We start from the raw sequence: 23,847 nt of genomic DNA on the forward strand, positions 1-23,847 counted from the left end.
ATCCCATAGGCGTTTGTGATGTGAGATCATGTGCCTACGCAAAGCAGTTGTACCTAGGTGGGTGTTGGACCTCCCACGACTCAGTTTCCTTTGGCACAGGTTGCAAATGGCATCGCTGTTGTCAGAGGCAGACACACAAAAAAATAATGCCACACTGCTGAGCTCTGCAATGACAGCATTCTGGTGGTGGACACAGCATGCGTTGATTGGCGTGCTGTCGGGCTGACCCCGGGTGCCGATGCATGCTGTCTGACTGTGCCACTAGCTCCTTGCGACGACCCCCCCTGCTTCCAACTCGTCTCCTCCTCCTCCTCTCTGTCTCCCCATCTGAACTTTCGCCCTGTTCTTCTTCTTGCCGAGCGGGCACCCACGTGACATCCATGGACGCATCGTCATCATCAACCGCTTCGCTTGTATCTGACAACTCAGAAAAGGAAGCAGCAGCGGGTACAACATCATCATCATCATCACACCGTACCTCCATGTGTTTAATGCTGCCTGCCTGAGACATATCCCTGTTATCTACATCCTCTAGCAATAATGGTTGCGCATCACTCATTTCTTCAAACGGGTGTGTGAATAACTCCTCTGACATACCAAGTAAAGCGGCTGTGGTGCTAGTTTTGGTGGTGGCGGCAGGCGGGTGAGTGCTATCTTGAGAGGTGCCTGAAGCTAAGCTGGAGGAGGATGGTGCGTCAAGGTTCCGAGCGGAGGCTGTACAAGATTGGGTGTCCTGTGTTAGCCAGTCAACTAAGTCCTCAGAACTTTTCAAGTTCAGGGTACGTGGCTTCTGAAAACTGGGCATTATTCTAGGGCAAAAGGGAATCACAGCACCACGACCACGACGGCCCCTGCGGGGTGGCCTGCCTCTGCCTGTCATTTTTTTTGGGATTAGTGGTACTATGCGTGCAAGCTACTGTGAGACCAGATATGATTGGCAATGTGCACTGGAACAGTTCTGCAGAGCACACACTGTAGGCCTGAGACACCCGCTTGAAGACAAGTAACTGCTATTCAATCTATAACAGTGAAAAACAAATTTTGGTTTTAAAAGCACGCTATAGAGACACCAAATATGATTGGCAACTGTCAAAGCACGCTGGAACAGGTCTACAGAGCACACGCTGAAGTAGGCCTGACACCCAGACGCTTGCAGACAACTAACTGATCTTCTATTACAGTGAAAAAAAATGATTTCTTTAAAATCTAAAGCTTAAGCTATTGTTAAAACAGATATGAGTGGTGGCACTGACTGTGCAAATGGGCAAGGCATCCAACCTGACACAGAAACTGGCAGGCAGGCAACTGCTCTTCTATTACAGTGAAAACAAATTATTTATTTTAAATGTAAAGCTTAACCAATTGTTAAAACAGATATGAGTGGTGGCACTGGGCAAGTAGGCACAGTATCCAATGTGAACCTCACACAGAAGCTGGCAGGCAGGCAACTGCTCTTCTATTACAGTGGAAACAAAATTTTGGTTGTAAAAGCACGCTATAGAGACACAAGATATGAGTGGCAACTGTCAAAGCACGCTGGCACAGGTCTGCAGAGCACACGCTGAAGTAGGCCTGAAACACAGACGCTTGCAGACAACTAACTGCTCTTCTATTACAGTGAAAAAAAAAATATTTATTTTAAATGTAAAGCTTAACCAATTGTTAAAACAGATATGAGTGGTGGCACTGGGCAAGTAGGCACAGTATCCAATGTGAACCTCACACAGAAGCTGGCAGGCAGGCAACTGCTCTTCTATTACAGTGGAAACAAAATTTTGGTTGTAAAAGCACGCTATAGAGACACAAGATATGAGTGGCAACTGTCAAAGCACGCTGGCACAGGTCTGCAGAGCACACGCTGAAGTAGGCCTGAAACACAGACGCTTGCAGACAACTAACTGCTCTTCTATTACAGTGAAAAAATAATATTTATTTTAAATGTAAAGCTTAACCAATTGTTAAAACAGATATGAGTGGTGGCACTGGGCAAGTAGGCACAGTATCCAATGTGAACCTCACACAGAAGCTGGCAGGCAGGCAACTGCTCTTCTATTACAGTGGAAACAAAATTTTGGTTGTAAAAGCACGCTATAGAGACACCAGATATGATTGGCAACTGTCAAAGCACGCTGGCACAGGTCTGCAGAGCACACGCTGAAGTAGGCCTGACACCCAGATGCTTGCAGACAACTAACTGATCTTCTATTACAGTGAAAAAAAATGATTTCTTTAAAATCTAAAGCTTAAGCTATTGTTAAAACAGATAATAGTGGTGGCACTGACTGTGCAAATGGGCAAGGCATCCAACCTGACACAGAAGCTGGCAGGCAGGCAACTGCTCTTCTATTACAGTGAAAAAAAATTATTTATTTTAAATCTAAAGCTTAACCAATTGTTAAAACAGATATGAGTGGTGGCACTGGGCTAGTGGGCACAGTATCCAATGTGAACCTCACACAGAAGCTGGCAGGCAGGCAACTGCTCTTCTATTACAGTGAAAAAAATTATTTATTTAAAATCTAAAGCGTAACCAATTGTTAAAACAGATATGAGTGGTGGCACTGACTGTGCAAATGGGCAAGGCATCCAACCTGACACAGAAGCTGGCAGGCAGGCAACTGCTCTTCTATTACAGTGAAAAAAATGTATTTATTTTAAATCTAAAGCTTAACCAATTGTTAAAACAGATATGAGTGGTGGCACTGGGCTAGTGGGCACAGTATCCAATGTGAACCTCACACAGAAGCTGGCAGGCAGGCAACTGTTCTTCTATTACAGTGGAAACAAAATTTTGGTTGTAAAAGCAGGCTATAGAGACACCAGATATGATTGGCAACTGTCAAAGTACGCTGGCACAGGTCTGCAGAGCACACGCTGAAGTAGGCCTAGCACCCAGATGCTTGCAGACAACTAACTGATCTTCTATTACAGTGAAAAAAAATGATTTCTTTAAAATCTAAAGCTTAACCAATTGTTAAAACAGATATGAGTGGTGGCACTGGGCTAGTGGGCACAGTATCCAATGTGAACCTCACACAGAAGCTGGCAGGCAGGCAACTGCTCTTCTATTACAGTGAAAAAAATTATTTATTTTAAATCTAAAGCTTAACCAATTGTTAAAACAGATATGAGTAGTGGCACTGGGCTAGTGGGCACAGTATCCAATGTGAACCTCACACAGAAGCTGGCAGGCAGGCAACTGCTCTTCTATTACAGTGGAAACAAAATTTTGGTTGTAAAAGCATGCAATAGAGACACAAGATATGAGTGGCAACTGTCAAAGCACGCTGGCAGGGTTGTGCAGGGCACACGCTGAAGGAAGACCTGACAGAGCCGCTTGAAGGACACTGACTGTCTGCTATTAGCTTACACTGGAAACCTTTTTTCTTTGTAAAAGCACGCTAAAGAGACACCAGATATGATTGGCAACTGTCAAAGCACGCTGGCACAGGTCTGCAGAGCACACGCTGAAGTAGGCCTGACACCCAGATGCTTGCAGACAACTAACTGCTCTTCTATTACAGTGAAAAAAAAATGATTTCTTTAAAATCTAAAGCTTAAGCTATTGTTAAAACAGATATGAGTGGTGGCACTGACTGTGCAAATGGGCAAGGCATCCAACCTCACACAGAAGCTGGCAGGCAGGCAACTGCTCTTCTATTACAGTGAAAAAAAAATATTTATTTTAAATCTAAAGCTTAACCAATTGTTAAAACAGATATGAGTGGTGGCACTGGGCTAGTGGGCACAGTATCCAATGTGAACCTCACACAGAAGCTGGCAGGCAGGCAACTGCTCTTCTATTACAGTGAAAAAAATTATTTATTTAAAATCTAAAGCTTAACCAATTGTTAAAACAGATATGAGTGGTGGCACTGACTGTGCAAATGGGCAAGGCATCCAACCTGACACAGAAGCTGGCAGGCAGGCAACTGCTCTTCTATTACAGTGAAAAAAAATGATTTCTTTAAAATCTAAAGCTTAACCAATTGTTAAAACAGATATGAGTGGTGGCACTGGGCTAGTGGGCACAGTATCCAATGTGAACCTCACACAGAAGCTGGCAGGCAGGCAACTGCTCTTCTATTACAGTGAAAAAAAATATTTATTTTAAATGTAAAGCTTAACCTATTGTTAAAACAGATATGAGTGCTGGCACTGGGCAAATAGGCACAGTATCCAATGTGAACCTCACACAGAAGCTGGCAGGCAGGCACCTGCAATTACATTACACAGGAAAAAAAAAAAAAAGCAGCCTGATGTTCTAGCCCTAAAAAGGGCTTTTTGGGGTGCTGTCCTTACAGCAGAGATCAGATGAGTCCTTCAGGATTGTAGTGGACACTGAATACCCTAGCCTAGCTATCAATTTCCCTATCTAATCAGCAGCAGCTAAACTTTCCCTCCTCTCACTAAGCATGCATCTTCCGAATGAATCGAAAATGGATGCTGGGAGGGAGGTTGGAGGGTGTGGAAGGGAGGGAGTGCTGCTGATTGGCTGGAATGTGTCTGCTGACCGAGAGGCACAGGGTCAAAGTTTGCCCAATGATGACGAATAGGGGGCGGATCGAACTGCGCATGTGTCCGCCCGCCGCGGCGAACGCGAACACGCTAATTTCGCCGGGAACTGTTCGCCGGCGGACAGTTCGGTACATCACTATTTATTATGTTAATCGTGTTCACCCCCTTAAGGAGCACGACAGGGGACCACTAGAAATTAATTGTGAGATTATCATTTCTGACTTTAAAGTTCACAACATTTCTCTAAAAGAGGCATTTGAATGGACAACTATCAACAAATATTAATATTAATTATTTCGATAACTTCGTAGTAAAAGGATTGGTTTGCAGCGAGGAGACTGTATCGGCCCTGGAGTACATGATTAATAAAGATTGTAAAGGATTTTTAAAAATGTTTTTGCTTAAAAGGGGGTAAAATAACACAGAACACTAAACAAATATATTTTAATAGACTGTCCCTTTAATATCAATGCACTCATTGTCACTCATTTTACCATTTAACTCTGTCTGCATCAGTTTGTATTTTGATTCATTATCTTTATATTGGGATGCTCTCTGCAGCCTGCTGTAATAGTGGTAATGTTATATAAATAAAACATAGCAATAATAATATAGTTTACATTTGCTAGCTGTGCAAGACACTGATTGATGTTACATTTATACCGAGAATCCTTCAAGTCTGCACTCTCGATAGTGGGAAGTTTATCATGGAAACATTTTAAAACCTAACCTCTCCAGGGATTTGCTATAAGAAAGGTAGCTTCCTTTACTTGATTGTTTCACAAATCAATAATTCACCATAGCACAATCTTAAACACAACTTAAATAGAACATATGTACTCTAAATCTTAATGGGCATGCCCTTTTCAATGCAAAATAACCACATATCTACCAGAGGAAGCCAAATGATTTCAATAAAAACACTATTTACAGTAAGAAGACCCAAGGAAGGCCTAGGAAACACCCCTGCAGTTTAATCAATGATCAGCACTTGCACATTAGTCTAGATGGCCGGACTCGCTCCAAATGAAAAATAACTGACGTCAAACGGCAGCTTGATTGTCTTACTGGCTTCAGGATTGACTTGTCTGTGGTGTCAAAGTAATAACTGATTCTGTTTCTATAATCCAGAACTTTTATTTATTTTCTTGCGTGTGTTTGGGTACGTTTATCCTATGGGTAATTTTATTAGCATGTTCGTTAAAACAGAATAAGATTTGACAATTATAGGATGTGATGTTAAGGTATGAATGATTGAAACAACCAATCACAATGTATTCCGAGTCCACTCCATGTGGCTTTCCATGTAATGTCACACGGAGAAGGAAAGGGGGTTCTCTTGTTTACACTTTAAAGGGACACTAGAGTCACCAAACCAACTTTATGTTGCTTAATGAAGCAGTTTTGGTGTGTAGATCATGCCCCCTGCAGCCCCACTACTCCATTCTCTGCCATTTATGAGTTAAATCACCTTTGTTTCTGTTTATGCAGCTCTAGCCACACATCCCTTGGTTGTGACTAACGCAGCCTGCATGAAATAAAAAGGTTTCATGTTATATCAGATGTTAACTTACTTTAGACCTTTTACCTCCTGTTCTGTAAATGTAACTTTAATCACACACAGGAGGTTGCTGCAAGGTCTGCAAGCTATTAACAGTGTAGGAGATAATACATTCTAAATTAAACAGACTGTGCATGAAATGAAGATAAAACATTAGATCTCACATTACAAGTGTTTAGGAAGGCTGTCTAAGTCACATGCAGGGAGGTGTGGCTAGGGCTGCATAAACAAAGTGATTTAACTCCTAGATGGCAGAGAACTGAGCAGTGAGACTGCAGGGGTATGATCTATACACCAAACTGCTTCATTAATAAAAATGATAACTAGTATTTATATAGCACCTTCCTGCCAGTGGGACTCAAAGCGCTGTCCAACGCTCTCGGAATTAACCAAATCAGCAGCTGAATAGTAATAGATGTTATTATTACCCAATTGATGATACTCATTTTATCGACCTCGGAAGGATGAAGGGCTGAGTTGACCCTGCCGGGATTTGAACCTGTGACCTTGCATTTCTGAACAGACTTTGTAGTCACCGGCAAATTCAAGTTGTTTTGAAATCTATTGCACAAAATAGCATATGAGAGCTGTTTGTATTTCTTGTTGCTGGGATGTCACAGGCAACAGACACAAAACTACAACTAGTAAATTAACTGCAAATTATTTATCAGACTAAATATTAAGAATACATCTTTAATGAGCACAACTGCACGTCCCAGATAAATCAGGGGACTTGGCTTCCCCCAGAATTCCTTAGCAAACAGTGCCTTCATGGCAGCTACAGATTCTGTCACTTTGGGCACCATAAAAACTTCATCAGAATACATTTGTTATAGTGGGAAGAGTTCCCTGGACGCTGGGGCTCCCAGTCTGAGGCTTCTTATTCAAGCAGAGCTGATGGTGCTACATTCCATTTGTTAATGGTTTAACCTCTTGTGGCAAACCGGTGTCAGGGAACTTACTCACACTATAACAACTTCATTCTGATTAAGTTGTTATAGGTCCTGGAATGTCCCTTCCTCTGAAATCTTTGTATCCATTTATATATGTATTCCTTCAGTGTAATGACCCTGACAAAGATAGCAACTGAAACATAACTTTCGTTAGAGGTGCAGAAGCAGAAATACCACTTGTGTCCATTCTTTATGGGAATCACACTCAATATACATCTAAAATCTTTTTAGAACTCTTGTAATTCTTACCTGGAGTCTGTCGTGCACCGCTACCTGCCTCCACTACTTCTACTATCGAACAGTGCAAGGCTTACTTGGAAGCTCACAAGTAGGAAACTCTCTGACAGACGTAGTGGAGGTGGGAAGCGGCATCCTGAAGACCCCAGGTACAAAGTCAAAGCATTCTAAAGTGGTTTAACTACTAACAATGGGGTGGTGCCATGGCACTCTTAGCACTATAACCACGATCATGTGCAGTAGTGGTTATGGTGCTTTGAAATTCCCCACTGCGGCTTCAGTAAAGTCAGTAGAGCTACACAACCCAAATAAATAATGACATTAAGAATATTTTTTTTTCCAGTACCTGGAATTGCAACTATTTTATTGTTGCAAACAGAATTATAAAAAGGTAATTAGAGTGATTGTAAACGAATTGTTGCTACTTTCCTGCTAAGATAAAGTATGTGATTAGGTGAAGACATTATCAAAAGGAAACTGACACACACTATCCTCCTGAGTATACAGTACTTGAGAAGCAATTTTATCACAAAAGAGATTTATTCCTCACTTTAGATAACAGCACCTCCTGTAAACACATATCAGTGGCAGCCTGTGATACATCCTAGACACAATATGGATGCCTCCACAGGACTAAATATAGGTGTCTGGAGATATTCCTTCCAAGGAATTCATATTTCGAATTTAAAGGTAGGTTTAAAGAGGCTGTTCGCTTAACAAAAGTAACAACCCATTATTTTGTGTCTGAAAAATAAAGCCACATAGGATCTCTAATTAACATGTCTATTCATTTGTGGTGGAGGGTCAGTTTTTATGCACTGCGAGTTCTGATTTAGTTATCTTACATACCTACTGCCTGAGTTTGTCGTAAAAAATGAGAAGCATATGAAAATCCTGTTAAAGGGACACTGTAGGCACCCATTTACTATAGGAATGTGAAGGAGGGAGGAGGCAGGGGGAGCTATAGTGCTAGGAATTCAGCTTTGTATTCCTGGCACTTATATCCCTTTAAGCATGAGGGTGGGTGAATCTGTTATGATTTTGGGAGGAAAAATTTAAAATTAGAGGGAAAAAAAGATTTTACTAAATGCCCCCAAATCCTGTTCCAAAGTCAGTAGTAAGATACCAAAACTGATTTGTTTTTATTGCAGAGTTTATACGTGCAGTTTTTGTAAGTTAACACATATTTATGTACTTTGTTTAACACCTTAAGAACCAAACTTCTGGAATAAAAAGGAATCACGACATGTCAGACATGTCAGACATGTCATGTGTACTTAAGGGGTTAAAGAGACTCATTGAACACAGATAATAAAACTAAGCGGAAATAAATAAAAATAAACGTGAATATACCATAGTAGAATATATGGTCTGAAGAGGAATGACTTTTGGCCGATGTTTTGTATTATTTATCTATTCCTAATAGGATAAAGGCACAAAATGATATGACTATACAGATTTCACACTGTGGGTTTGATTCCCCCAAAAAACTGCTTACACAAGAATTGCTGTTTTCTCTTGGGTAAAGGAAATAATAAACTCAAAGAACACAATTTAAAGAGATGAAAATTAAAGACAAGTGTAGGAGGAATTGCTTTAGGTAAGGCTGGGAAAGAACAGGTAAGATGCAATAACAAAATAATTGGAATGAATACAAATCAAATTGCAGCAGGGATCTGGCGTATATAATATGTCGGCTTTCAGAGGCGTTAAGCAGCTAGTGGCACTGTGGCAGTCAAAAGATTAATCCTTTCTCTGCCAAAGGCATCTGCTAACCGGGATATCGAATTGTCCACTTAGCCATCATTCGCAAAGGTTTACAACTGAATGCTGGATTTGCATTGCTCCACAGCACATTAAATGGACCCTCTTGGCTCGACTTTACAGATTTCTGTTAATATACGATATAGGGAGAGCATTAAAAAATGCTGAATAAATAAACAAGTAAATAAAATATTTCATTTGATTTTGCTGTGAATAACTCATTAGCTCTGTCTAAATCAAGAAGTATTTATTTATTTATAAAATATTTTACCAGGATGGATACATTGAGATTTCTCTTGTTTTCAAGTATGTCCTGTAGATGATATTATTCAGCAAATTCTAACTTCACAATTATTTTTAGTGGCAGCTGATTATATACAATAAAGGCGTTTCTACAGGGGAGGTCTATGGGTAAGCAGGGCCAATGCTACTCTAGCACTGGCCCAGAAAGAGACTTCTATGGCGGGGTTGGGGGGGGGGGATCAAAGATCCCCCTCACTAGCCAGCCCACTATGGTGTCAGGTGGGAGAACTTGGTATACACTCCTGTGGGTGCAGACCAAGTTCTCCATACGTATTACAGTATCAAAGCATTGTTTCCACAGAACAACTCTCTACATTCTCAGTTGCCGACCTGAAAGGGAGGTCTACTCCGGCTGTGGGATGCAGACAAGGTTTATCTCCCACTGAACCACAAGAAATCGTATTTCCTCCTCCCTGGCCATGGATGAGCTAGTGGTAAAGGGAAATTAACTTTAAAATGCTTTAATGAAATGATTTTTGTTTTTGTGCATACCTGCTGTGCCTCCTCACACAATAGGACAATTCCATCACATATCCCCCCACACACTACAGACCATATGCCTGCAAACACAACAGCGCAGCAGCCCCTGTTCACCCCACACACTACCAACTGTCCTGCCATATCGAATACGCAACTTCCCCCACATACACTACAGCATCTATCCACACACATACTATATCCTCAATCCCACCACACACTACAGCATCTATCCACACGCATACTATATCCTCAATCCCACCACACACTGCAGCATCTATCCACACACATACTATATCCTCAATACCACCACACACTACAGCATCTATCCACACACATACTATATCCTCAATCCCACCACACACTACATCATCTATCCACACACATACTATATCCTCAATCCCACCACACACTACAGCATCTATCCACACGCATACTATATCCTCAATCCCACCACACACTACAGCATCTATCCACACACATACTATATCCTCAATCCCACCACACACTACAGCATCTATCCACACACATACTATATCCTCAATCCCACCACACACTACAACATCTATCCACATGCATACTATATCCTCAATCCCACCACACACTGCAGCATCTATCCACACACATACTATATCCTCAATCCCACCACACACTACAGCATCTATCCACACACATACTATATCCTCAATCCCACCACACACTACATCATCTATCCATACACATACTATATCCTCAATCCCACCACACACTACAGCATCTATCCACACGCATACTATATCCTCAATCCCACCACATACTACAGCATCTTTCCACACACATACTATATCCTCAATCCCACCACACACTACAGCATCTATCCACACACATACTATATCCTCAAACCCACCACACACTACAGCATCTATCAACACACATACTATATCCTCAATCCCACCACACACTACAGCATCTATCCACACACATACTATATCCTCAATCCCACCACACACTACAACATCTATCCACACACATACTATATCCTCAATCCCACCACACACTACAGCATCTATCCACACACATACTATATCCTCAAACCCACCACACACTACAGCATCTATCCACACGCATACTATATCCTCAATCCCACCACACACTACAGCATCTATCCACACGCATACTATATCCTCAATCCCACCACACACTACAGCATCTATCCACACACATACTATATCCTCAATCCCACCACACACTACAACATCTATCCACACACATACTATATCCTCAATCCCACCACACACTACAGCATCTATCCACACACATACTATATCCTCAATCCCACCACACACTACAGCATCTATCCACACACATACTATATCATCAATCCCACCACACACTACAGCATCTATCCACACACATACTGTATCCTCAATCCCACCACACACTACAATACCAATTCTCTCAATGCTTCCTTGTACATGACAGCTCCTATCCCCATGTAGTACAGCTCCTATATGCCCACATAATATAGCCCCTATCACCTTACACACTACGATCTCACCATATTCTGTAATCCCCATCACCCACACACTATAGTGTCTTTCTGTCACGCCCTGCTCTGTTCTGTGGAGATGTCTGGCAATGGCTTCTGGTATCCAGTACTCTTGTTAAAATTTTCTTTATGCTGGGATTTCTGGGTTCATTCCTATAGTCCGTCCCTGGATTTCCCAGTCTCTTGGATTCATTTAATTGTTTGTTTTATGTTGCCACACCCGTTTGTTTTCCATCATTCCTTTTTGTTTCAGTGTCCTGCAGGCAGCTCCTCAAGGCTTCTGCCCTTTCTTGCAGGTAAGTGCTATATATGTATTCTTTGGATGTTTTAGCATACATTAGGCAGTGTAGGACCTGCCAGATATGGGGTACATTGGCGTTGTTGGCAGGCTTATGCAATGTATGATCATATAGTGCGACTAAATCCCCATGATTTCCATATGTAGTACTTAGTTATTTCTCCTCTTGTTTTGCCTATGCTATCTTGTCTTGTTTTAGTTTGTATACCCAGGTCCATGTACAGTTCTGTCCAGTCATGCCCATGTTATGTTCATGTTTTCCTCATGTCTTGTGTATATGTTCTGGGTTTAGCTTACTATCGTTCTATGGTTCTGGGTTCTATTAGTTCTGTCTTGTTTTCTTGTTTGGTGCCTATCTCTAGTCTTGCCTTGTTTCTAGTACTGGATACAATCTTGCTGCAGAGCCTCCCTATTCAGCTCCTGGGAGGTCTGCTTAATTTCCAAGCTGATTCAGGGTCTTGGTATGTGGCTGCACAAACGCTGGTGCTCAACACCAGGGGCCGTTCGGTTACCCTGCACCAGACGCTGCTAATCCACCTCCACACTGTTACTCCTACTCTGAACATCAGGCATACTGGGTCCCGGTCCTGCACCGCCGCCTGGACAGTGTCTGGGTCCCGGGCACCGGACCGCCACCCGGACACTTTCTATCTTTATCCCCTCACACACCCTAGCCCCAACATACATGTGCCTTCTCAAGGTTCTGGTGTTGATAAGAAAACCTCAGTCTGCAGACTGTTACGAGGTGCAATGATCATCTAATTTGCATTTAGGATATTCAGATATAAGTTATGAATAAGGTCTTCCTCCCACAGCATTTATGAGGGCGCTATATGAATCGTGAAGATGGCACACGAATAATGTCTCTATGTAATTGTTCTTCATGCCATCTCCACTATGACAATATTTAATTCACTCATCATGCGTGTCTCAGATTTTTTTTTATAGCCTAATCATATGTATTTTCCTAACGAATACCGTCCATGTTTAATGTTGAACAGTTATATAGATATCCTAATGATACATGGGTTCGTTTTCTGTGTTCCTTTCTGTTATGGATGTGTCCATTATCTTCGATGAGCAAGTTCCTGACTGATTTTGGCTGGTCTAATCTGTCTATCCATTCTGTGGGACTGTCATGAATCCTGTTTTTACTTTCTTCATCCCACAAGGCAAAACTGCAAGGAGCCAATGAAAGAAGCCAGCTTAACAGATGGCAGTGTTAAAGGCAGAAGGCATCAGTAGAGGATAACTTTTCAACTACACCCCCAAAACCACCATACAAGCAGATGGGATGGGTCTTTTAACATGCTTTCAAACAATTAATGTATCACTTTAACCAGAGTACTTCTGGTACCAAACTAGATTCCCAACACTATGTGAAACTGTTCCTGTTCCCCCCCTCTGGGCCTGTGGGGGTAATCCTAGTCCACACCCCATGACCCCTACCACTACTGCGATCGGTAGCCCCACGGTACCATCACCCAGCTGTACTACCCAGGAGTCTCCTACAAAACTGCTACGCTTCCCTCCCCGCCAGATGAAACCCTCCCAAAGCCATGGTAGAGGTGGCTAAAATATTCCCTTACCTCCCTGGGGGTGAGGACTGTGGCTCAGTTGCAACCCGTGTCCCATTTAGTTCAGGCCACCCACACTCCTCAAGTTCATACAATGGAAATTAAGCGGAGGGCTGAACACCAAAAAGGCACCACTGGAAAATGGTGGCAATGCCTGCATCATATCTGTGTGGCAGCAACAGGGCGCAACCTCCCATTTGACCGGCTCACACTTAAGCCAGAATCCGAACCACCGAAGGGACGAATGAAGCTGAGGCAAAGCAAGCTACTAATCCGCAGCAGCATGACAGCTTTACATACGCCAGGGATACACTGCATACAAACCTATCTGCCATGACAGAGCCATGAAAAAAAGAACAGAGGCATAGGCTGAAAGGGAACTGTGACTCTTACCACCATACACACCTCTACCCAGACACTGATATGTTGCCAGATGATTTTTATGCTTTATGTTGATATTTCGAGCTTACTAGTTGGCATAAGTTTTAGTAACCTTAAGCTATCAAGGGGGGCCTTAGGGGTGTATTACTACTCTGTGTATGTTGTCTATTATACCTAACCTAATACCTAACCTAATTGCCTTACTTTTCTCCTGATCATAGATGTATTATGATTTCCTTTAGTTTTGATCTGATCTTTTGTACAAACGTACCCATGCCACTCTGTTTAGCATTCTACCATCATCTACCCTACTCTATGTTTTACAAGCATGACTATACATCTTGATATTAGAAAAAAAAATGTGCAGTCATTCAAACATGTGATGTCCTCAACTAGTTAACACTTTCTGATGGTACCTTTTGCAATGTCTCTGTGCAACTGTGAAATCTGCAAAGCACTACAAAAATAAAGAATTATATATAAAAAAAAAATAACGGTGAAAATTGAATTATGGGAAAATCATGCTATCAAGGGGTTCTGGAAACCTGATAAGAATTCTTGAAAGAAACGAGAAAATGCCTCAGATCCTCTTCTGAAATATCATTATTGTATAAAGGTCTTCATTAAATTGGTGGCAGATGAATATATAGCAGGAGCTGCATGGGAGCATAATGTATGCTAATGGGACACTGTAGGCACTGTAATTGCTTCATCTCATTTAAGTGGTTATAGTGTCTGAAGTGCCCTGGCGCTGTCCTTCTATTTATCATTAAACCAATTTTAATATTCTAATTCTAAAGAAGAGTCCAACAAACTCTGCTGCTTGGGATGATAAGGAAGACGGTGTGGCTGTGATTGGCTGAGAGAATCAGCTGAATGTTTTCATCCCATCACAGTGCCCAATGCTGGTAAGAATTTGTATGACGACAAGGAAGTATGTAATCTCTGCCTTAGTCATACCTCGAGTAGGGGCGGGGCTATGGGAAGCCAGGGACCCTAACTCAGTGTTAACCTGCTCGAAAGTAATTTACTACTGAATGGAGGGACAGTGTCAGGGGACCTCATGCACTATAATCAATTCAAAGAGATAAAAATGTTACAATGCCTACAGTATATATATATATATATATATATATATATATATATATATATATATATATATATACACACACATTTATATATACACACTGCTTCACAAAGCACCCTGACAGATATCTTTATTTGTGGGAGAGCATCAGCCCAGAGAAACCTGTTGGAGAGAGGCGGCGAGGGGGGCGAGGGGGGTGCAGGTTGTGTTTCTCTATAGATGATAATACAGCAATGTTGCTTGCAGGCATGTTATGCAGAAATAAATCAATGTCTAATCCAATTCAATGCAAAGATGACTCACTCTCAGCTTTATTAAAGATACAGAATTCTCAGGGCACATCACTTGTAGTACAGAAATACATTCTTACCTTATGTCCTTCAATGGAAATCCACACAGAATAACAGAACCCCAGAGGCACTCCAATAGGTTATGGCTATTTGCCCCTTAAATACATCTATATTGACCGGAGATAGTTTTGCAATGTTAACAGTAAAATAGGTCTGACTCCAGCTGACAATCTGTCACTTATCATATATTGCACTTGTAACAGATGGAGAAAATCTGATTACATGTCACTTAAGTGGGCAGCTGCGTGTTGTATCATAAACATACTACATTCAGCACAAATGAATGCTTGCTATGTTATTTTTCCACCTTGTAATTTCCAATAGGTTTCTCTGGTTGCTGTTTAGAAATGAGAATTCCATCTAGAATTAACCTGGTACCTGCTTTGATTTGTGGTCTGTTAACCTATTGGGTGCAAACGTGTTACATGTCTGTGATGCTTAATGGTTAACACTTAGTTTGCTGCAACCATAGCAAATTTCGTTAAGAGAAACCAATGATCTGGGGAAGCTGTGGAGGGTAAACAGATTTTTTTATTTATTCCTTATTTAAAAAAAAAAAAAAGCTTCATACATAATTATAATGAAAAACATTAAGGTATATACCTGTTTTGTATGAGTTATATCTCTGTGTGTGTAAACATAAATTGCATGCAAATTAACAGAAACAGAATAATGTACCAACAGGCTATTTTTTTTTTAATAAAATGTTCTTGCTGATTCAAATATTAGAATCCCCTTCTCAGTGACCAATCAGCCTGTTCAATGTGTCAGGTATTGGGGTTAGCATACAGAAAACATACAAGACTAATATTGTCAACCAGGAAGATAATATTCCAGCTGATAGATTGACAGCCTGAAGAGGCGGCCCTACACACAGAAAAAATAGGTATCTATAGAATTAAACATTGAAAAAGAAAGGCTGCAGAAAAAGGGGCCTTGCTTCATAACCACTTCAGCAAGAGGACGTGGAGGAGCTTCGAGATGGGGTAACATGGAATGATGAGGAGGAACATTGAGTGAGATCCAACTCAATGTCACGTGTGGAGTATATTAAATAGACATACATACCACATGTAATTAAAATAAAAATTGCTTAAGAAAAGACAGAGTCAAAAAATTGGGGCCATACATTGAGAAGATTCAAGTAACCACTTCTTGCAGAGTGATCCCTCATTTAAAAAAGTGTCCACTAGGATGTTTCCTAGACTGTGCCGTGGCAATATAGTGGATATGGTGGTGGGATTGGTAAACAGGCAAATTATTAGAGCACAATGATACGTTACACAAACAATAAAGCAGGTAAAAGTCCACAAACCACACAAGTGTATATTGTCATGTTGAGGTAGGTAGCTATTGTTTATAAACAATGAATCAGGTTAAAGTAGGAATCATGGCAGGAATGAAACAAAATTGTTCAGCAAAGCAATGTATTTATTTATTCCAATTATAATATATTTAGTAACAATACACAGATAAACATATATTATTACTAAAGTTCCATACGTTGGTGGCCTATTTAAGAGAGAAATCTGTTTATATAATTACTACAAAATACAAAGGAGACAGATAGTGTTTTGTTCATTAAACGTCTCAATATCAGGGACATAATTTCAACTACGGGCTTCATAACTTGTTGAAGTTTTTCAAGGTACGATAGGTCAGACAAACCTCTTTCCATCCTGCACTGATAAATAACTTGATTTTAAATTTCTAACCAGCAAATGTTATCTGCTACTTTCCATTTCCTTGCAGTGATTACTTGAAATAAATGTATTATTGAACTTAAAGTACGAAATGGATTAACTGGGATACGAGTCAGCCATGGTGCTTCCAATGTGGTGGCTGCATCGGATTTGTTATATTCAACATGCAAATGTGGTGGCAGATGCTTAGAAGACCAGTAGCCAATGTATGTATGACACTAGTCAGCAGACCAAACTGTTACCACGCATTTCAAACCATAATTTTCTAGTTGCATAATGGAATTTATGAAATAAGTATAAGACAACTCATGATGAATTAATGACAAAGTAAAGAAAAAAGTATATTTGTACATGACAATTATGTACCTGAAGTGTTTGTAAAATTCTAAACCATTCTATAGATAAGAGAATTTTTAAAATCTGCCTCCCAGATATTGATGGCCAACAACTCAGAGAATTGTGGAAAATTTATTTCTGTAACATCTGGATGGGCTTGAGTTTGAAATACCTGCTACAGATTGTCTGATGTAGCCCATTTTAACAGGCTTGTTTATGTTTTTAAATATGAAAGATCACTGGACATTTTAACTATTTAATAAACACATTATGCTTGTCAAGCTTGAAGTTATGTAGACCTAATGAATCACAATATTCTTTTGACACCAGGGTGGCCACAACCTGGCCAAAGACCTTCTAAACTAACAGAGTCATAGAAGAAAGTAACAAAATATTCATTTTTGAGAATTCGTCCATCATAACATCAGATTACTTACTTACTTACTTATGCCCTCCACCCCTCCCGGGATATGGGCCACGAAAGGTAGATCTCCAGAGACTCTTGTCATGGGCCACTCTTTCTAGTTGACTCCAGGTGTAGCCCATCCTTTTGATGTCTGTCTGCCTCGAGGTTGTCTTGTCTGATGTTTCTTGGACGGCCTCTTTTCCTCTTTCCTTGGGGCTTCCATCTGAGAGCCTGTCTGGTGATGTTGGTTAGCGGTTTGCATAGGGTAAGCCCTATCCAGACCTATGTTCTCTTCCAGATTTCTGGCTCTGCTGAAAGTTGGCAGGTCCTTTCCAGTAGGCTGGTGTTACTGATGGTGTCTGGCCAGCGAATGTGGAGAATCCTTCTCAGGCAGCTGTTGATGAATGTCTGGATTCTTCTGTTGGTGGTTTTGGTTGTCCTCCAGGTTTCAGCCCCGTACAACAGTACTGACTTCACATTGAAGTTGAATGGACAGTTGGATCTTGGTGGTCTAGGTTAGCTCTCTGGAAGCCTAGAGGTTCTTTTTTTTTTTTTTTTTAATTTTTATGGTTTTACAATGTGTATAGATTTACATTCCAAAATGGTTCATTGTTTAGAGTAAGCGTTACAATATGTACATGCTGTCAGTTCACAGTTTTGAGATGAAAGATTCTTAAGTTACACCATACTTTGTTACATCATACATATTATAATTCTTTCAGCTCTTTATTCCAGATGAGCTCTAGTGGTGGTGCTGTTTGTGCTGGTTTCTGGTCTTAACTTAGAAATGTACTGCACGTTCCTAATGGTGGTTGGGTTGAGCCTAGAGGTTCTTGAGCAGGATGAAGGCGTTTGCTGATCCTTGCCTTGACATCTGCATCTGTTCCACCTTGCTGGTCGATAATGCTGAACAGGTGGGTGAAGAACTGTACTTCCTTCAGGGGACTTCCATTCAGGGTAATTGGGTAGATGTTGCTGAAGTTGCTCTTAGCGATCTTAAGGATCTTGGTCTTCTCCTTGTGGATGATGAGTCCAACCTGTGCTAATGTAGCTGCCAACACATCTTCTCTTGCATCTGCTGCAGGCTGTGGGAGAGAAGTGTGAGGTCGTTGGCAAAGTTCAAGTCATCTAGTTGACTCCACAAGGTCCACTGGATTCCATTTCTGCGTTCGCTGGTGAATGTCTTCATGATCCAGTCAATGGCCATGAGAAAAAGGAATGAGGATAACAAGCATTCTTGTGGGACTCCAGTCTTCACCTGGAAGCTGTTGGTAAGCTGTCCTCCATAGATCACTCTCTCCCTGGACTACTCGACTATGATGCACAGTGTTGCAATCTGGTCCATGCATGATTGATCCTGCCGGAAGCCTGCTTGCTCATCTCGTAGTTGTGGATTGACGACATCCATCATCTGCTCTAGGAGGATCTGGTTGAATATCTTGCCTGGCACTTACAGGAGTGTGATACCTCTGTAGTTGTTACAGATGCTGAGGTCACCTTTCTTTGGAAGCTTGATTAGATAACCCTCCTTCCAGTCAGTCAACATCTCTTTTCCTCCCAGATCTTCTCGAAGAGTGGGTACAGCATCTCCACTGATGATTTCACATCTGCTTTCAGGGCCTCTACTGGTATGTCATCAGGTCCAACTGCTTTCCCATTCTTCGTCAGGGTGATGGCCTTCCCGATCTCTTCTCTAGTCGGCTTGCTGCAGTTGATGGGGAGGTCTTCATTGGCTGGGTTGATGTCTGGTGTATTTGGTGGTGCTAGTCTGTTCAGGAGCCCCTCAAAGTGTTCAGACCATCTATTCATCTGCTGCGCTAGTCCTTTGATGACCTTTCCCTCCTTGTCCTTGACGAACCGTTCTGGCTTGCTGCACTTCCCAGACAGTTTCTTAGTTGTTCCATACAGCTGTTTCATGTTGCCGTTGTATGCTGCCTGTTCTGCTTCCACTGCCAGTCCATCTATGTAGTCTTTCTTGTCCTTCCTAATGATCTTCTTTACTGCTCTGTGGGCTTCTGCGTATTCCACGTGGGCCTTGGCTTTCTCTGCCCTATTCCTGTTGTTGTTGTTTACTGCCAACTTCTTCTGTTTTCTCTTTTCTATCTTGAACAGGGTATCAGCTGTGATCCACTCTTTGTGGTGATTTTTTTTTTGCTCCGACCCCTTCTTGACAGGCTGTTCTCAGTGTCTCTTTTATTGTCTGCCAGCTGGCCTGTACACCACTTCTTTCCTCTTTCTCGTACAGCTCATGTAGCACCTCAAACTTGTTCTTCAACTAAAGTCCAAACTCCTCCGTGATGCTGGTGATCCTTAGGCGACTGACATCATACTTCACTCTACACTGTGTTGTTTCCATTCAGTTCTTTTTTAACTTCAGCTGCATGCTGGTTACTACTAGGTCGTGGTCGGACGCCACATCTGCTCCTCTTCTAACTCTAACGCCCTGCAGGGGTCTTCTAAACTTCTTGCTAATGTAGATGTGGTCAATCTGATTCTCTGTCACACTATCCGGTGGTACCCAGGTGTTTTTGTGGATCCGCTTGTGAGGAAAGATGCCACCTCCAATGACCAGGTTGTTTAGCGCACACAATTCCGCAAATCTCTCCCCATTATGGTTCATCACTCCCAGCCCATGTATCCCCATGATCCTGTGTTGTCCTGTGTTGTCAGATCCAATGATGGCGTTGAAGTCTCCCATAAGGATGACGATTTCTCTGGCTCAGAATGTCTCTACGATTTTCTGCAGTCTATTGTAAAACTCATCCTTGTCTTCTTCATCGGAATCATTAGTTGGAGCATAACTCTGGATGACGTTGAGCTTAACCTTAATGCTGTGATGATTCTGGGGCCATGCGCCTCCCATCCAATCAACATAAAGCCTACTCCCTGCTTGTGGGGTGCGTCACTCTCTTCCTGCCCGGAGTACAGCAATAGATATAACATCAGATGGTGACATCTTATTCATTAAATACCAGATTATAGTGAATTAAAAATAAAAGTGCAAACGTTAGGCAAACAAATGCAGATTTGGAAAAACTTGATGATTGTCAAAGTTTGACTAGTTACAATTTAATTTTCAATTCTCTACACTTTGTTATTTTGTGACTAAATCCCTGTACTGCCTTCAGAGTCTATGGAAAAATATGATTGCATGAATCAAAAGATTTATTGGTCCAAAGAGATGAATCACATTGCAAAAAATGTTAACTGGGGAGAATCTATAAGACGTGATACATTTTGCTCCCTGTGTGATTGTTCACTTACTATGTATTTATAATACAGTACTTTGTTTTTTGATTATTATCAAACAAACAAGACAATTTGCTTTTGTGGGTCTCTGGAGGAACCAGCAGGCAGTCCATGTGACGCATTTCAAATAATAAATTATTTAATTGCTCCAAATGTGCTTCATTTTACCGTAATAAAATGTAATTAACTGTTATTAATCTTACATTTGTTTAGATTTTAAATATTTCTTTTAACATTTCCTCTAAAGTTAACAAAGTAATATATCTTGAAAGCATTAAATTCACCTTTTTTTTCCAATTTTTTTTAATACACTAAACCAAATTATAAATGCAACACTTTTGTTTTTGCCCCCATTTTTCATGAGCTGAACTCAAAGATCTTAGACTTTTTCTATGTACACAAAAGGCCTATTTCTCTCAAATATTGTTCACAACTCTGTCTAAATCTGTGTTAGTGAGCACTTCTCCTTTGCCGAGATAATCCATCCACCTCACAGGTGTGGCATAGCAAGATGCTGATTAGACAGTATGATTATTGCACAGGTGTGCCTTAGGCTGGCCACAATGAAAGGTCACTCGAAAATGTGCATGTCCCATGATCGATAGTGGCACAGACTTTCCATCTTGTCACTGACTATTGTATCCTATCTCAGCCAAGTGGTGCATAAAAAAATGAGGTTTCTCCATCTCTTAGATATTTCACTCTTAGATACAAGTGAAACTTTACCAATGTATTTATATAACCATTTTAGTTTTTATTTCATTGAGTGTTCTTAGATATTCTGTCACTCTAGTTACTGTCTACTCAAATACTTTCTATGGCTCCCCCCAACCCCCAATGATTTTTAGTCGCCCCTCGACAGGTGCAATTTCCTCTCTTCATGTTGTGCCGGTCCCGTGGAGTATTCATTCATGGCACCTGCATCTTAGTTTTTCCAAGAATTGAACTCTATTTGAAGACTAAGTGCAACTCTATTTAAAGACTGAATGGAACTGTATTTGAAGACTGAATGGAGCTCTCTTGACAGAATGAAGCTCTGCTGACTGAATAAAACTGTTTACTGACAGAATGGAGCATTTGCTGGTTGAATGGAGCTCTGCTGACAGAATTTGGATGTTTGCTTAGAGAAGAGAGCTGTTTCCTAACAGGAGGGAATGGTGATGCATCATACTAACAAGGTACCAATGCGTTTACCAACGAGATTACCATAGAGGTGAATGCCATGTGATGTGTTTGGGTACCGAGGATCATTCGCATACCGAGACTTTTTTTAGGGAAAATTTTATTTTGACTTCCAAATTGATCGAGAACGGACCGTTCGAGTTCCGAGGTTCCACATTATATAACATCTAAAATAATCATAGTTTTGAAAACGAAAGAAAACAAGTCTGTCCGGATGGAGATAAAACACAACATTATTGAGAAAAAAAAAGAAATTACAGAAAATAAAAGAAACGACTTTAACATTTTTGGCAGGTAACTTCACTCAACCCTGTAACTGAGAAGAAAATGTGCAAATGGCATCACTATGCATTTCTACAAAGTCTCTTTTATATAAATTAAAGTTATTTTAATAGCATTTCCTGCATTCTCTAAGTTACACCTACACGAGGAAACACTCAGGCTCAGTGACTACAGTGTAAATTGTCAGTAAATAAATCTGAAATCATAGCTGACTTGTAGAATTTTTTCCAATTTGACTCCTTTCCCTAAAATTCGAAATCCACCTTCAATTCATTTTGAATTCCTGATAATTCCTGCTCTAATGAATAACCCTCCCAATACATTTTTGTTTATTGATGCCAGGTAAATATAAATCATGCTATTGTATTTTTTTTATATCTTGATTATATATTTCAAAACTATACTCTACCCAAGCAACAACTCAAATTTGTATACCTGTACGAGGAAACTCTTAATAATTAAAGAAACACTTCTACAAATGTCTGATTTTAAGAGATACATTCCAGAAAGGAAATAACCACTTCACCACCCAAGAGCAAGTAAAAGGCTCTGCAAAATGTGAGTGCAAACACTTTACAATCTCAGTGTTTTTGGTCCTTGATATGGAGAAGCTACTCTCTGTAAATGTGTATTGCATGTAGAGTTTTACTTTGTCCAGGTCTAGAATTTACAGTAGCAATAATAATCCAGTTAAAAGTATTTCTACAAATTTCATATTTTCTGGCTAATTTCATATTTACTTTTTTTGTGCCCAGCTCACCATTAAATCTCAGATGTTTCTATACATACACAAAACATTACAGGGAGTATTATTGCAGTGGGATTTTGCAATATACTGTTATTCTCAGTACTGCAACAAATCACTTTATATTAAAAAAACATTCAAATCTTTAAATTTGGTGAATTAAATAGCGAATTGCCAAATTCAGGCTAAAATAGTAAAGGAGTGATTATGAACTACTTAAGAGCTAAAACAGTGATTTTATTTGGTGCCTAAGGGGGTTACTGAAATTAAATAATTGAATTTGCATTTAAATTAACTTTGGTCAACAAATTTAGGGACAAATTGGAATTTACTAATGAACCAAACACATTGCAGTTTGTTTTCTACCTCTAACAAACCAAATATTGCCAAATATTTATATTTTTTTCATCTAACAGTTTTTATATAGCGCGTCTATCTAGAGCAATTTATCATTTATGCAAATCGAAAATTGGTAATTATACAGAATACACACAAACTGATACAAAAGGACCCTACAGTAAAGCAATGACAGTACTTTTATACAATACATTTAGCAAGATGACCAGTGAGCTTGCAATCTAAAATAAATATATATAAAAAACACCCAACTTCATGAATCATATCAAAACAGCCAAGATGATTTGGAAAATTGAGGTGGTGACCAGTGAGCACAGCTCCTTCGAAGACATGAAAAATTACATGACGTTTTAACAAGTATAGATTTTATATATCAGAGAGCTGTCATTAGATTTTCAGCCAAAAAATTACTAAACTTTTTCAATGTATTAGTCCCACCACCTCTGCCAGGAGGCTGGTCCATGCACCCACAAGACTTTCTAGAACAAGATCCTATCATCCCTATCATCCTATACATATTAATAGAGTTGACTTTGAGTAAATGTACATTTTA

At 40.4% G+C, this 23,847-nt stretch overlaps 1 pseudogene; it reads right to left on the reverse strand.

Annotated features, from left to right (window-relative positions):
* Nucleotides 1-17,514: 17,514 nt before the first annotated feature.
* LOC134578565 (uncharacterized) overlaps nt 17,515-23,847 on the reverse strand; it is a 54,744-nt pseudogene continuing 48,411 nt past the window's right edge.

Source organism: Pelobates fuscus, chromosome 12, assembly GCF_036172605.1.
Source record: "Pelobates fuscus isolate aPelFus1 chromosome 12, aPelFus1.pri, whole genome shotgun sequence".
Lineage (NCBI taxonomy): Eukaryota > Metazoa > Chordata > Amphibia > Anura > Pelobatidae > Pelobates > Pelobates fuscus.